The sequence below is a fragment of the Passer domesticus genome, chromosome 4, assembly GCF_036417665.1.
Source record: "Passer domesticus isolate bPasDom1 chromosome 4, bPasDom1.hap1, whole genome shotgun sequence".
Lineage (NCBI taxonomy): Eukaryota > Metazoa > Chordata > Aves > Passeriformes > Passeridae > Passer > Passer domesticus.
This window is the reverse complement of record NC_087477.1, coordinates 42,376,226-42,389,123: the sequence shown is the minus strand read 5'-3', so window position 1 is coordinate 42,389,123 and position 12,898 is coordinate 42,376,226.

Genomic DNA, 12,898 nt, shown 5'->3' with positions numbered 1-12,898 from the left:
GCTTCTCTTCTTTTTAATGGGTGTTTGGGAAACTCAGTAGCACATAAACACAGAAAGGGCAATGAGAGTGATTCTGTCCTCTTTGCTCAGAACATGAACAGAAGCATTTCCTGAGAAGCCATTACTTCTATCTTGCATGTCAAATACAAATAATAATACCAAAATTGAGCTCTTGTTTCTCAACCCTGATTTCTGAACATAGGAAAATCATAACAATATTTTCTAAAGCCAGACTGAAAACCTTTGATAAGAAATGTTCTTGAGCCTGAAGCAGATGATTGCAGTTCTTAGACTGTCACTACCTTCATGAGTTTCCCCAGAGATGCCAATCAGTGCAGTGCAGACAGCTGTAAATAATCTGCATTGTTGGCCAGATAATTTTAGAATACAGGAGGAGAGAGGAAAATATTAAAAACAAAGGGTCTTCTATTCCAAGACATTTTTCCCTATACATACCTTATATTCCCTATCAACTTCAATGCCTACACCATTCCAAACTGGACACTTCACAAAAGGCAGATGTTTAGCACTACAAAAAATAAATCAGATCCCTGTTGAAGTCCTTCAGGTTTCTAGATAGCTTTACAGCAAAAATTAGTAAGAGTAGCAAAAATGTTTGTAGTTTTCAGTTTGGTCTTTCAAATTTCCCCCTGTTCATAATTACGAATCTCCTTGGGGGTTTTCTTTGGGAAGGGAAAAAGTGCAATGGACAGTTTTTTTTCTTTCCCAAGAGTGCTTGGAGTACCACTTCCTTTCCTTGAGGTAGCAGGGCTTGTGACTGACAAAAGACAAGTTTGAGTTCCCCTTTGAATATACAAACACCATTTTTGAATGGCTCAGAATTGAGCTATCTGAGTGCCAGGTCTTAGCTAGGGTTTGGGCTTAACGACTCTGCCACTCTCTTTGGCCCATGAGGTCTGGGAGCGTGGGACAAGTTCAAGACCTGGAACTGAACCCCTTCTGGGAAAGTGCATTGTGCTAACTGAGAGAGACTCCTGGGACAAACCACTTTAAATAGCATTTGTTTCTAAGTGCGATAGTTCATGTGAAAATGCATGCAGCACAAGCTCTTACGAATGTTTCACCTCAGAATGTATTCTGTATAAAGAACAGTCTCAAGCAGTTGCTGGATTTGCAGGATGTGGACAGGAAGAATAAGGAGGGAGCAAAAGTTCAGCTGGTCTAATATGTAGATACAGAAGCTGGGTTTTCATTGTCTCCCAGTGCTGCCTCTCTCCTTCGGGGCTGCATAGGGGAATGCATGGGAGAAAGCAAGGCTGTAGCTTCCCAGAACACCGCAGCTGAAGCTTGCCAGACACATGGTGACCATCAGAAGGTTGCAGTGATTAGTCTAGCTATATAAATAAACATGGCTGAATTCTGCCCCAACAAAACATTGTTTGCTCTGCGTGACTCTGCTGCACTGAGCAGGGTTAGGTCAGTGTTGCATGGAAAAGGAAGAGGAAGGGATTAGATTGAAAACTCTCCCATATCACAAAAGCCAAGAGAGAGAATTTTTGACTGGCTTTTACTTGACTATAGGGGGCAGGAGGAATACAAAAAATACCTCTCCCATTGGGATTTATAGTGTTTTTTGTGCTATGCTGGGGCTTTATGCAGTATTCACTGTGGGCATAACAGTGTAAACTTTAAGGTCAGTCCTTGTGGAGGATGTGTGAGAGAGAACTTCCTCCTGCCTGCAGTGAGGAGTACAACTGAGCCACTGAGGAGCGGAGACACTGAGAATTAAACAAATGCATTTTTTGCTTTTTCCATTCCATAATTTTGTTTTGTTTTCACTAGAAATTTGCAAGTAAGCCTGTCTCAGCTGAAGTGTATTCATGACCATCGTAGCCTCTTTCAGGAGAGCTGTTTATCTCGGGCATAGCATCCGTGGGACCCACAAGCATTTGTATCTCTGTACCAAGTACATCTCTTACAGCATATAGAACACAGGTGAGAGAAGCAACCTTGAGCTTTGCTGGGGAAGTATTCACTGAGGAGTCGATCCTGAGCCCTGACTGATGCTGTGCTCTTTACAGCTCTCTTTTTAATTAAACCAGGTTCTGTTTTGCTCTTGTCAGTGACCAAGCTCGTGGTCAGTGAACACATTCAGTGCTGTTCCAAGGATTACTATGAAGCTATCCAAGGGTCTCCATACAAACTGATTTGTCTGCTAAAAGCAGTAAAGCAAAAGTAGCAGCATGGGGCTGAGTTTACTAGTAGTGGGACAGTTATGCTGACACAATTCTACCAGCTTAGGATGCAAGCCAGTATCTCAGAATGCACTGCAGCACTGAAAGCTACTTTAAGCCAGGATAAAGACTGCCCAAGCAGAACAGAAACAATGCTGTTTCTGGAATCTCTGCTGTCTGGGACTGAGCTGAAAATTCTTTGTCTAGCACCAAATCTTATTACAGAGATGCACTTTCTGTGCTACAAAGATGACCCAGCTTGTTTAGAGCTGAGCCAATGCACTTACAAGACATTCCATTACAAAACTAAGATTCATCCTACATCACCCTTTCAGACTATTTGGTAGTGTGTTTGAGGTCATTATTCTGAAGTACTTTACATCAGCAGACCATAGACTTCCTGATTCTGGAGGATGAAGATTTCAAGCATGTGTCTCCTTTCATAAGGAGACACATGCTTAAAAAAAAGGAGACACATGCTTTCATTTGCTGTAACCTCAGCAAAAGGGAATGTGCAGATAAACATGTATGCCAGCATAGGGAACCATAGCAACAATAGCTACAGTAAGAATGGAAATAATTCACTAGTAAAAGATATAAAATAACAGTATTCTGAGTCTATTGCAAGTTGCTGAATGTCAGGTTTGAGACATTTCCACTCCAGCTTAGTGCTTTTTATAGCAAAATGCTGGAAATGTCATCACCATATTTAAAACCTGCCTCCTGATAGAAGGGTGAACATATCTGCCTCTCTACAAGCATATTGTCTGATTTTATTTCGCTGCAAAGACCTGGGTTTATGACTATTGAGGATTTCTCCTTGCTGGGGTTATGATAGAATTGTCTGTGCAGGTCTTCATTACAATAAGCTAGTGATCAGAAAGATGCCTTTAAAGGATAGGGCAAAGCCCAGCAGCAAGTTCTGCTAACCAAGAAAATGCAGTATACTTTTCTGCTGCTTCCTGTCATCATGGCTCCTATGGCTCATTCAATGAGCTCACATAAAAACTACATTATTTCTTGCAGTTTCTTTTATATACCTGTTTCAGAGTGACACAAAGTAACAGGATGGTTAGTTTATGTTGTCAGTGGGATTTCCTATTCTGTGCAGCACAAGCCTCCCCTTCCCTGCCTCACACACAAAGATCATACAATGTGCATCTAATACAGCTGCAGAATACTGGCCATGGTTGTGGAAACTGAAGGGTATTGAGGTGATGTCCTGATACTGGAATATCCTAGAGACTAGTTTTTTCTAGACTGAGAACAATTGAAAAGTATACTGTTACATCTGCTAGCTAATTTCAATGGCCTCAATCATTCTGTACAGATGATTCATGTGGAACACAGTTTTAGTTTACCTGTGTTATATTATATGTAATCCTTGATCATTATACAGGGGGGCTTTTTCCAAACCCCACACATTGTTAGCAGTAACTTCTCTGATAATGTTAAATATTACTTTATTTTAAAAATTCCCTTTTTCATCTTGCACTATGGGGCATATTGTTTTTGTCATCATGCACACACATTGCTACTATTGTGATCAATAAGTAACAAGTCTGTTTACTGTTCATTAACTATCCCTTTCAACTTCCCAGATAAAGAGAAACAAAGAGGTTTTCAGGCTGTTTTGTTCCAGGCATCTTTTTCTTGTATTCTACCAGTAAATGAATGGATTGATAGAGGTTGAAACTTTGCTATGAACAACTTGTTTGCCTGCTGCTTTGAACCACACCCTCACAAAACACATTATACCTTCAATTTTTCCCACTTCTGTCATCAAGGCACAATCGTTGGGTTTTTTACCACCACATCCTTTCCAATTCACAGCAAGCACCAGAAGTTACTGCTACATTTACTATCATCACTACCCTACGTGCTGATTTATGATTTCTATGCTTTGAGAGGGTAAGCAGTATTTTGTTCTGTTAAAAAGGAAATATGAATACATTAACAGCCAACAGTTGCAGAACAGCAGCAAAAGTGTTTATATGCTCAGAAATAAAACCTTGCAAGCTCGTTAACTGGTTTAGCTCTCAATGTAATATTTCTTCTGTAAAAGTAACTTATTTAAAGATTTAGAACTGTATAAAATAATGAGCTTAAAATTGAAATGTTTGCCTGGGGAAGTCTGCCTTATCAAATATTACTTAACAGGGATGCTAATGACTCACTTAACTCTGATGTTCGGTTCCTGAAATAAAGGAAACAGAAAAACATAAGAAGACTATAGCTGTTAATAAAGTTAGCAACTTCACATATAAATTTTAAATCCCTCTGCATTCTAAAATGCCAGTGAACTGAGGTCCTCAGGCTAGATGTAACAATAAGATTTAACAGACTGGGAGAACACAGAATGTTTTATATAATCTGCAAATTTAAAAAATGATTGATAGGTTTTGAAAAGAGACACACTGTTCCTGAAGTTCAAACTTTTTCCAGTAATTACCGCTGGGAAGGGATGACTAATTGCAGTACTCTCTGTGCTACACAATATACATAGCAGACATATACACTGAAGAGTTTTGATTTAGGTGTTCTCCATTTGGTAGAAGGAGTTAAACTATTTTTGGAAAGGGACCTATGTGCCTGAAGGCTGTAGGCTGATGAAAGTCTTCAACTGTGCTTTGTAGAATCAAAACATTTTCTGATGGTGCTGTAAGTCAAAGTCAAAGCTTTTGAATTTAATACAATATGCACAATTACTCAAAGGGCAATTACATTATTATTATTAAAACTGCCATCCCTTTAGTTATCCACTGCAAATGGTTTACATGCAAAAGGGCAATCACAGGTTCTTCTAACACAAATGATATATAACTTTTAGTAGTGGTTGGACATAGCAAGGCTGTTGAAATTTATGTTGCTATTTTCATCCTCTTAAGACAAGATATTTTTTTCAAGAATATTGATAATCAGAAATATATTTGTAGAAGCCTATTCCATTCTCCTGAATCAATTTTGTGTTTACCTAAAACAGAAGGGAAGCCAATACAAATCCGTCAGTGGATAAGTATTGTGAAGGAGTAATACCCCTGTTCACCCATTTTTTTCTTTTTCTTCCAAAATTGGCTAGCATCCCTTGTGTGCCAGAATTTCCTGGACATCTGCCATATTTTTGTCCCAGAAAACAGGTTTACAACTCTTCAGTTAAAGGTTAGCTGACCTGACTGGTGCCACACACCACAAAGAGTGAGCTTGAAACGCCCCCATCAAATCAGAGTCAGTATAAAAGTTAGGTTCTCTGTTAGGAGTTTGCATGTTATTTATTTTTGGATACGAGGAAGTTGTATTGCATTCTACCCATTCTTGAACACAGCATTTAGCACTTTTTATCTGTGAACTATTTCACCTCCTGGAGCTTTGCTATGATGAAAGCTGCCTGCCTAGATCTGGGTGTACCTCCACCCATAACTGCATGTTTTACTTCTGGAGTTTAGAGGCCAAAAGTGCTTGGTAGCCCCACTAGAAATATCCAGCAAAATATCCTATCAAAAGTTTTACAGTTTTGAGCTGAGGTGGCATCTACAGAACTGTTAGCTGGGGAATATGTCATTAAGAGGAAGAGAATTCCATTATTCCCTGTACTTTGGCACTGAATTAAAATTCCTGTCTGCACTGGGTGTAGGTGGCAAGGTTTTGGTAGAAGGGGAGCTTCCTTCTGTGGAAGGAGGTCAGAGCCTGCCCTGTGCTGGACACAGCCTGTTCTTCTGGCACAGACAGCTCTGCAGCAGACCCACCATAGGACACAGCAGAGCCCTTTAACCTAACTGGTGACAGTTCTGTAAAAACATGCTTAAGACTAGAAAATACTGATGGGGAGGCATCAGAGGATGGAATGAGGGAGCAGGAAAAGGAGGAATGAACAAAAATAATGATGAACAACAAAGAGAACACCACAGTTAGAGGGGAAGGAGGTGCTCCATGGCACATCACCAAAGGGACTGAAGTCTGCTGAGGATCCACTCTGGAGCACAGGAAAAGCATAAAAATGTGGGAGCTGCAGAAAGAAACAGCTCCATCTGTCACCACTTTCCCCCATGCTGCTCATTGCCTCCCTGAAGGGACTGAGCTTAACTGGAGTGGTGACAAGGGGTGAGGAGGGCAGTCTGAAGCTGAGTCTGGCAAAGAGGAAGGATAGGCGTTTTAGATGTTTGTCTTTGTTTGTTTCCCATTACCAAAACAATAATTAAACATTAAGTTTTTCAGATCCAGTGTGGTTTTCACACAGCAGTCCTTGGTTAGTGAGTTCCTGGTTTTGTTCTGACCCTTGAGTTTTCTCACCCCCGTTCTCTTACCCTTTCTCTTTCATCCTCCTCGGCAGGGAAAGTGAGTAAAGAGCTGTGTGAGTGCTCAGGTGATAACTGGGCCAACCCACTGCTGTCATAGACTTTTTATCACACACTGATCCTGGGTCAGGAGCTGGGTTTCAGACACAGCTTCTTAGTTGTGGAAACTGTAGGAATGCTTCAAAACTCGCAGTAAAAAGTATTTAACAGCCTGAAAACTGTAGTTATTTTTTTAACTTTCTCCTGGTGGCCCTTAGCATTTTCAAAATCAAAACCACCTTCAGCTAACTAAAAACCAAACCAAAATACAATAAAACCTGAATAAATGGTGGGATAAACTGATTCTAAAAGAAGTAGCATGGGAAAAGAGCCTGAAATGTCACTGTTGTTTCTTTGTTTCAGCTGCAAACGAGAACAGTTTACAATAGTTATCACTGCTTTGGAGAGTAGTGATGTTTTTATTGATGACAGCAAATCATGATTAAAATGCCATTCTATAAAGACTCGTAAGTGACCTTCCATGTAAAGGCCATTTATCTTGTATTCTTGCAGATGAACTGGTTGTCTTTTGTGGTTTGTTGCTCATTTGCTCTCCTACACTAATTAGCTATCTCCAAATACCATTTACATTTCTCAGTGCTGAGAGTACAGTGTAATTTTTTGACAGTGGTTTATCCTATTAAGTGTTTCACAGAACAACTCCACTGATGATTATTTAAACTCCATCAGTAAAAAATCCTCTCACTTAGTTTCTGTTGATTTCCTAGGAATGATTTTAGTTTTCAATAGTCGTTAAAACTTCCTATTTTCTTTATGATGGATAAGAAAAGTTTGGTGACAATTAATTTAGGATTCAAGTGTATTCTTGAAACGGACACTTACTGAATTCTACCTGTTACAATCCAGTGTACAGAACTGAAGCCACTCCAGTGCAATCTGTAAATCATATTGCTTTCACTGGTTTGTTGACATTTTAAACAAAGGCTGCAGTCACTTGATGAGTGATGGATAAGTGTTCTGCATTTAATTTGGTCCTGTCCTATCACATAGTGTTGCAGTGTGCTGCGAAATGGCTTCTAAAGTCTTTCAGAGGGGCACCAGTACTTGGACAATGACTTTTGCCTCAAGTTCCCCACAGACCTGGATGGTGCTTCTTCTGCAAAAGTGCTCAAGCTGAAGGAGTAAGGAGAAGTCTGGGGTGACATTCTAAGTATGGGGTGACATTTTCAGCACAACATAATTAAAAAATATTAATGGAACTCATGCTTCAAAGTGTGGCAGCAGCTCTCTGGCCACAGAGAGAAACAACTTTCCCAGGCATTGTCCTGAGGAAAAGCCTCTGAGAAGATCAGAGAAAAGAATGAGAAACAATTCTTATCTTCACTTGCTGCAACTGTTATTGTGAACATGTGTTATGGAGATTTGTTTACCAAAGGGTGGTTTCTTAATTAGCCAGTGGTGATGGTGTTTGGATTGGAGGACCAATTAGGTCTAACTGTATTGTTATTGTCTATAAAAGCAATGGGCTTCTTAATAATGATATAATAATATAATAATGAGATTGATCAGCCTTCTGTGAATCATAGAGTCAATGCTAATTATTACCCACCTGGGGGTCTGCTGTGGTGACATCAATGTCCTTTCAGTGCATTTGAAATTCCTCTTTTCCCGCCCTTCCAGAGAAGGTGAGGTACAGTCTGAAAGGAAATGGTTATCAGTAGTCTCCTCTTGTAATCTGTATTCTTTTATATTTCAAAGAGTATTTATGCAGTACTAAAAATCTGTGGCTCTCTTTGAAAATGCACAAACCATTCTTAGTGGGTTTGCTGAATGTAACAATGTAAAATAAAGACAATTTCCTTGAGCAGAAATGTACCATTTCATAACAGACACCCAATTCAGAGAGCTGGATAAAATTTCAGTCCCCCAGAATTCAGAAAGGATTGCTGATCTACTTAGTGCTGTCAGTAAAATGTTGGGGTTTTTTAAATATAAATCATTCCCACAGGCATTTATCTTTTCAAAAAACTGTTTGGTCCAAGTGCATATCTTTTCAAGTCTTACTAGGTCATCAGTGGAAGTGGGAATAAACAATTTCAAATTATGGTGTCAAAGCTTAGCAGCTGTAATGGTATTCGTGAGAAGACAAGAATTTGGAAACTGGGAGCATGTAGAGCCTGTCTCATGGCTTAGTCATATCCCAGTCTCACAGCACTAAACCCAGACCCCCCATGCGCTGTTCCTGGTGTTCACAGACATAATTATTGCATTTTGCAGGGTTACTTTTTTCACGTCAGTGTCTGTAATAATGTGACCACCCAGCTGTAAGCCATCATAGTGATAACTGGGGATAAATGTATTTAAAGGAGATATAAGCATGCAAGGATTTGGTTTGATTTCAAGAAAGCCAGCTGGTTCATTAAAAAAAATGTTTCCAAGATTATATTGTAGTATTTTTGCAGTTTGGAAGTGCCTGAAGCAGGATTCATAGTGAAGTGGGAAGGTAAAATGTTTGAACACCAAACTTTATAGAAATCCTCATAATAATTTCTATCGAAATTTCCTGCAGTAGGGATATCTGCCTCAGTCTTCAGTGATGCTAGCTAAAGGCAGTTCTGTTGATAGGCTTGGCAAAGATTTAAAAAAAAGATAAATTTTATATGCCTGAGCTGTTTTAACCCTCTATATTTTTTTAATGAGAGAACATTTTACATGGCAGTGTCTCTGACTGAGAAAAGCAGTAAGAAGGAATATTATTCTGCCTCAGAGTATGGATAATGATTTTTTTTGTCCTTTAAATTATTCACTGGTCATATCTTTATGGAACACAGTGTGCTTGGACAACCCACAAATTTCACAAGGATAATTTTGTTATTAAACATAAATTCTCAACATTTCATATTACATATACACACTTATAAGTGGATATTGCACATATCAGATTTCATCCTCTATCAGTAATTTTCTTGGTACAGCTGCCCTATAAGGGCAAGCTATCAGCATTATAACTGCAACTTAAAGTTTAGATTGACCTGGGTCCTTTTGATAACTCTATCCTTTATCCATAGGAAGCTAATTTTTTCCCCAGGCACTTTTGTTGTTTTTTCAGTTGCAGAGTAGTTTAGGCAACGTTTACACTGAGTACATTTAGTGTCTGTGAACTGAAAATCTTTGAAGGTGTCTGGCTTCTGGCATACCTATGTAGACTGGTATGTGAGTGACACATTCAAATTTTATTTGATATCTGGGTCACTTACTCTGAAGGATTTACAGACAGTAAGGAAAAGTGCTCCAGTACATTTCCAAAGTTTTTTAGCAACTGTGGTTCATGCAATGTAAATAGTTCTCTGGGCCTTGCCTTCTGGTTAGTCAGTGCTGCTAATGTGGAAAATGAATGTTTTTGCTAAACGTGATCAATCAGACTATGATATGTTCATGTCTGTGGCTTGGCCCTGAGCATCTCTGCTTCTCTCTCCCGCTTTAGTGAGTATTGGGTTGTGCCATTAGCAGAAACCATGCAAAATTGCTGTAATACTTCAGAAACACTTTGCAGCTCTCAACTCTTCATGTTCTTGAGATGCAATCCTTCCCAATAGTTTGAAAGAGAAAAGTCTATCAGCTCAGGAGTGGTGCATTATATGTATAGGTGCCTCTGTGTGTGAGGCTTCAGATTCTGCAAAGCACTTCCTAATATAAAAAAAAAATCAAAACTTTTCAGTGCTTTTTAAGTCATTCTGATGAGACAAAACCCACATTGGGTGAGAGTATTTAAATTCACTATTTGTTTCTATCCCAGTTCTTGGCTCCATGAATAATAAAGAAGCAAAGACAGCAGAGGACTTGTGGAGAAAATTATCCTATGTTATTGGAAGAATAACAAATTCTTTCTACCTCTCCTTCTCAACTTTTCCATCAGCTTCTTCTAGAAAACAGCAGCAGCGTTTCTGAGCTTTTGCTTTTCTTGACTCTGTCATGTTATTTTTGAGATAATTCAGACTGACTCAGTTACCCTGCTGTCAAGCCTGAGAAACTGCATTGACTGCACTAAATGTTCTCTGGTGGGTGTAACCATGGCAGGAAAATTTGGCAGAATGGACATAGAAAGGAACTACCAAACAGGATGGCATATAGCTTTGGTAACAGGCGTGCAAATCCACTCCAGCCCAATGTTTTGGCTACTAGTTCCTTCCCTCCCACTGGAGTTTTAATACTATTTATAAAAAACCAGAGCCCACTGGAACTTGATGCCTTGATACAACATGATCTCTGTTCAGCTGGAGCATTGTTCCTCCCCTCCCTGGGATGCTGCAGTATTAGTAACCAGTCTCCTCAAATCCTAATAATTCTGAACCCGCTATTTCCCGCTCTAATCATAGCAAGCACTAGAATGTGTGAATTTGTTCCATTTCTCTGGGAATTTGCATTCAAAGAGATCCTAAGGATAAAGGCCAAGAAGGTTTTTTCCTTCTTGGAAGGTTCTTTCTTTTTCTTCTCAGCTTCAAAGAACTGATGGCATTCAACTTCCCTCCTTAGACATTGTTCCCACTCAATGTCCACTCACTGTTGTCATGTTGCTAGTCACCACATCCAAATTTCTGTTTAACCCCAGATTCTGGGAGATTTTCAGTATAAACTCTAATCTCTTCCTATGTAAGCGGTGCAACAATTCTCAGTGATGAAGGTAAAGAACATGCTATTATTTATATAAAATTGCTTATTTCTGGAGAATTAATCAGATCATTTTATAGATCTCTATAACTAAAAAGTTTTGCTCTTCTACAGCTCCAAGAAACTAAAAACATTGAACACTGTAGAAAAAATCCAAACAAACCTAGAGAAGACATTCCTTAATATAAAGACACTTTCTTTTACTTTAAAGTAAAAAGATAAGATAACTTTCTTTAATATAGTAGGATTATAGTAGTCTTCATTATTCTTTTTGAGGCTATAGTGCCTGCAAGGAAAAGGACCAAGTATGAGCCCTATGTTTCTAGAAAAAGAATCTTTAAAATAGTACTTGGCATTTTCCAGTTTATTGCACTGAATGTTAATGCACATTGGGAATTCATAAACACGGAGAAATGATTTAGACTTTCCCTTCCTGTATAACAAACACAGAAGGATGGAGAGGTGAAAAAACTCAAATTACATTGCTTAAAGCCAGGATTCAGTGTGAATACTATTTTAACCTCAGCTAGTTTCTTGCTCATGCTGTACTTAGGTTCAGCCTCTGAGGAGAGGTTGGGTGAGGCACATTTAGGGCAGCTTTAGTTCAGCTTGTTTGGGACTGCCATGCGTGGCCCTGTGTGCAGACATCACTCGATGCAGATGAGGTGCCTGTTGTGCTCATGCCCCACAGCCCACTCGTAGCCAGTGCCAATTACTGCCCTCCCGGGGAGCAGGCTGGGGACAGCAAAGGCCAACGATGGCTCCCACTTGGCCTGAAGTCCAGGCCTCTCTATTTTGGGAATGGTGAGGCTGTGTAGACGTGAGCTGTGCTGTGACACTTGCCCTTGGGGCCAGCAGGCAGGCACAGCCTGTTTTGCACTGGCATAGGCATAGCCCACGTAACCCAGTTTTAGCTCCGTGAGCAAGCCCACGGGGTGTCTGCTGGGCTCTCTTCAAAGCCCACACTTGCTGTGCTCCCTGCATTGTAGCAGAATTACAGCTGTCAAAATGCAGGTAAATCTGTGTGCTGTGGCCCACCCAGCTAATTCCAGCAGAGCCTGCAGCAGCAGAATGAGGAACAATGAACCCACTGATGAGGCTGCTGGCCAGGTTAGATGCTCTGTCCTGAGATGGTTAAAAGGGGTAAGTTGCTAAAACATGCTCTGCCTGTCATCAAACTGGCATCTTCATTTTCTATAGAAAGGAAGTGTGACTGATATACTCTCTGCATTTGACAGTGCTAATCCCCAAGCTGACTCATTCTGACAAAGCTACCATGGATCATCTTGGTGGCATTTTTCAGTGAAATGCAAAAATTATTTCAAGAAAAAAAAATTCTGCGTGTACACACACACATGTATATGCATATACAATGCATATATATATAAAGATACTGATTATTCCTGAGTTATTTTTGTTTCTGTTCCAGGGTTAGATAATATCGCTCCTTGTTAGTTTTATTGATTTTTTAAAAGAAATATCACCCAAAAACATTGTTGGAGGAGCTGACTTGACATTAGTTTCCTTCTCTTTTGGTTTGACATAGAATGTTTGGAAAAAGATTAGACCAGATTTTTGACATACTGAAAACCTGTGGTTTTGCCTAATTAAAAAATATAGTGAATTGTTTTCATGTCATTCTACTTAACTTAAACAATTTGAAAGACATTCTGACAGATGGGATGAAAAATTGAAATATAAAGGGAAAACAACACTCATTCAAATTAAAAATATAATCTCTGC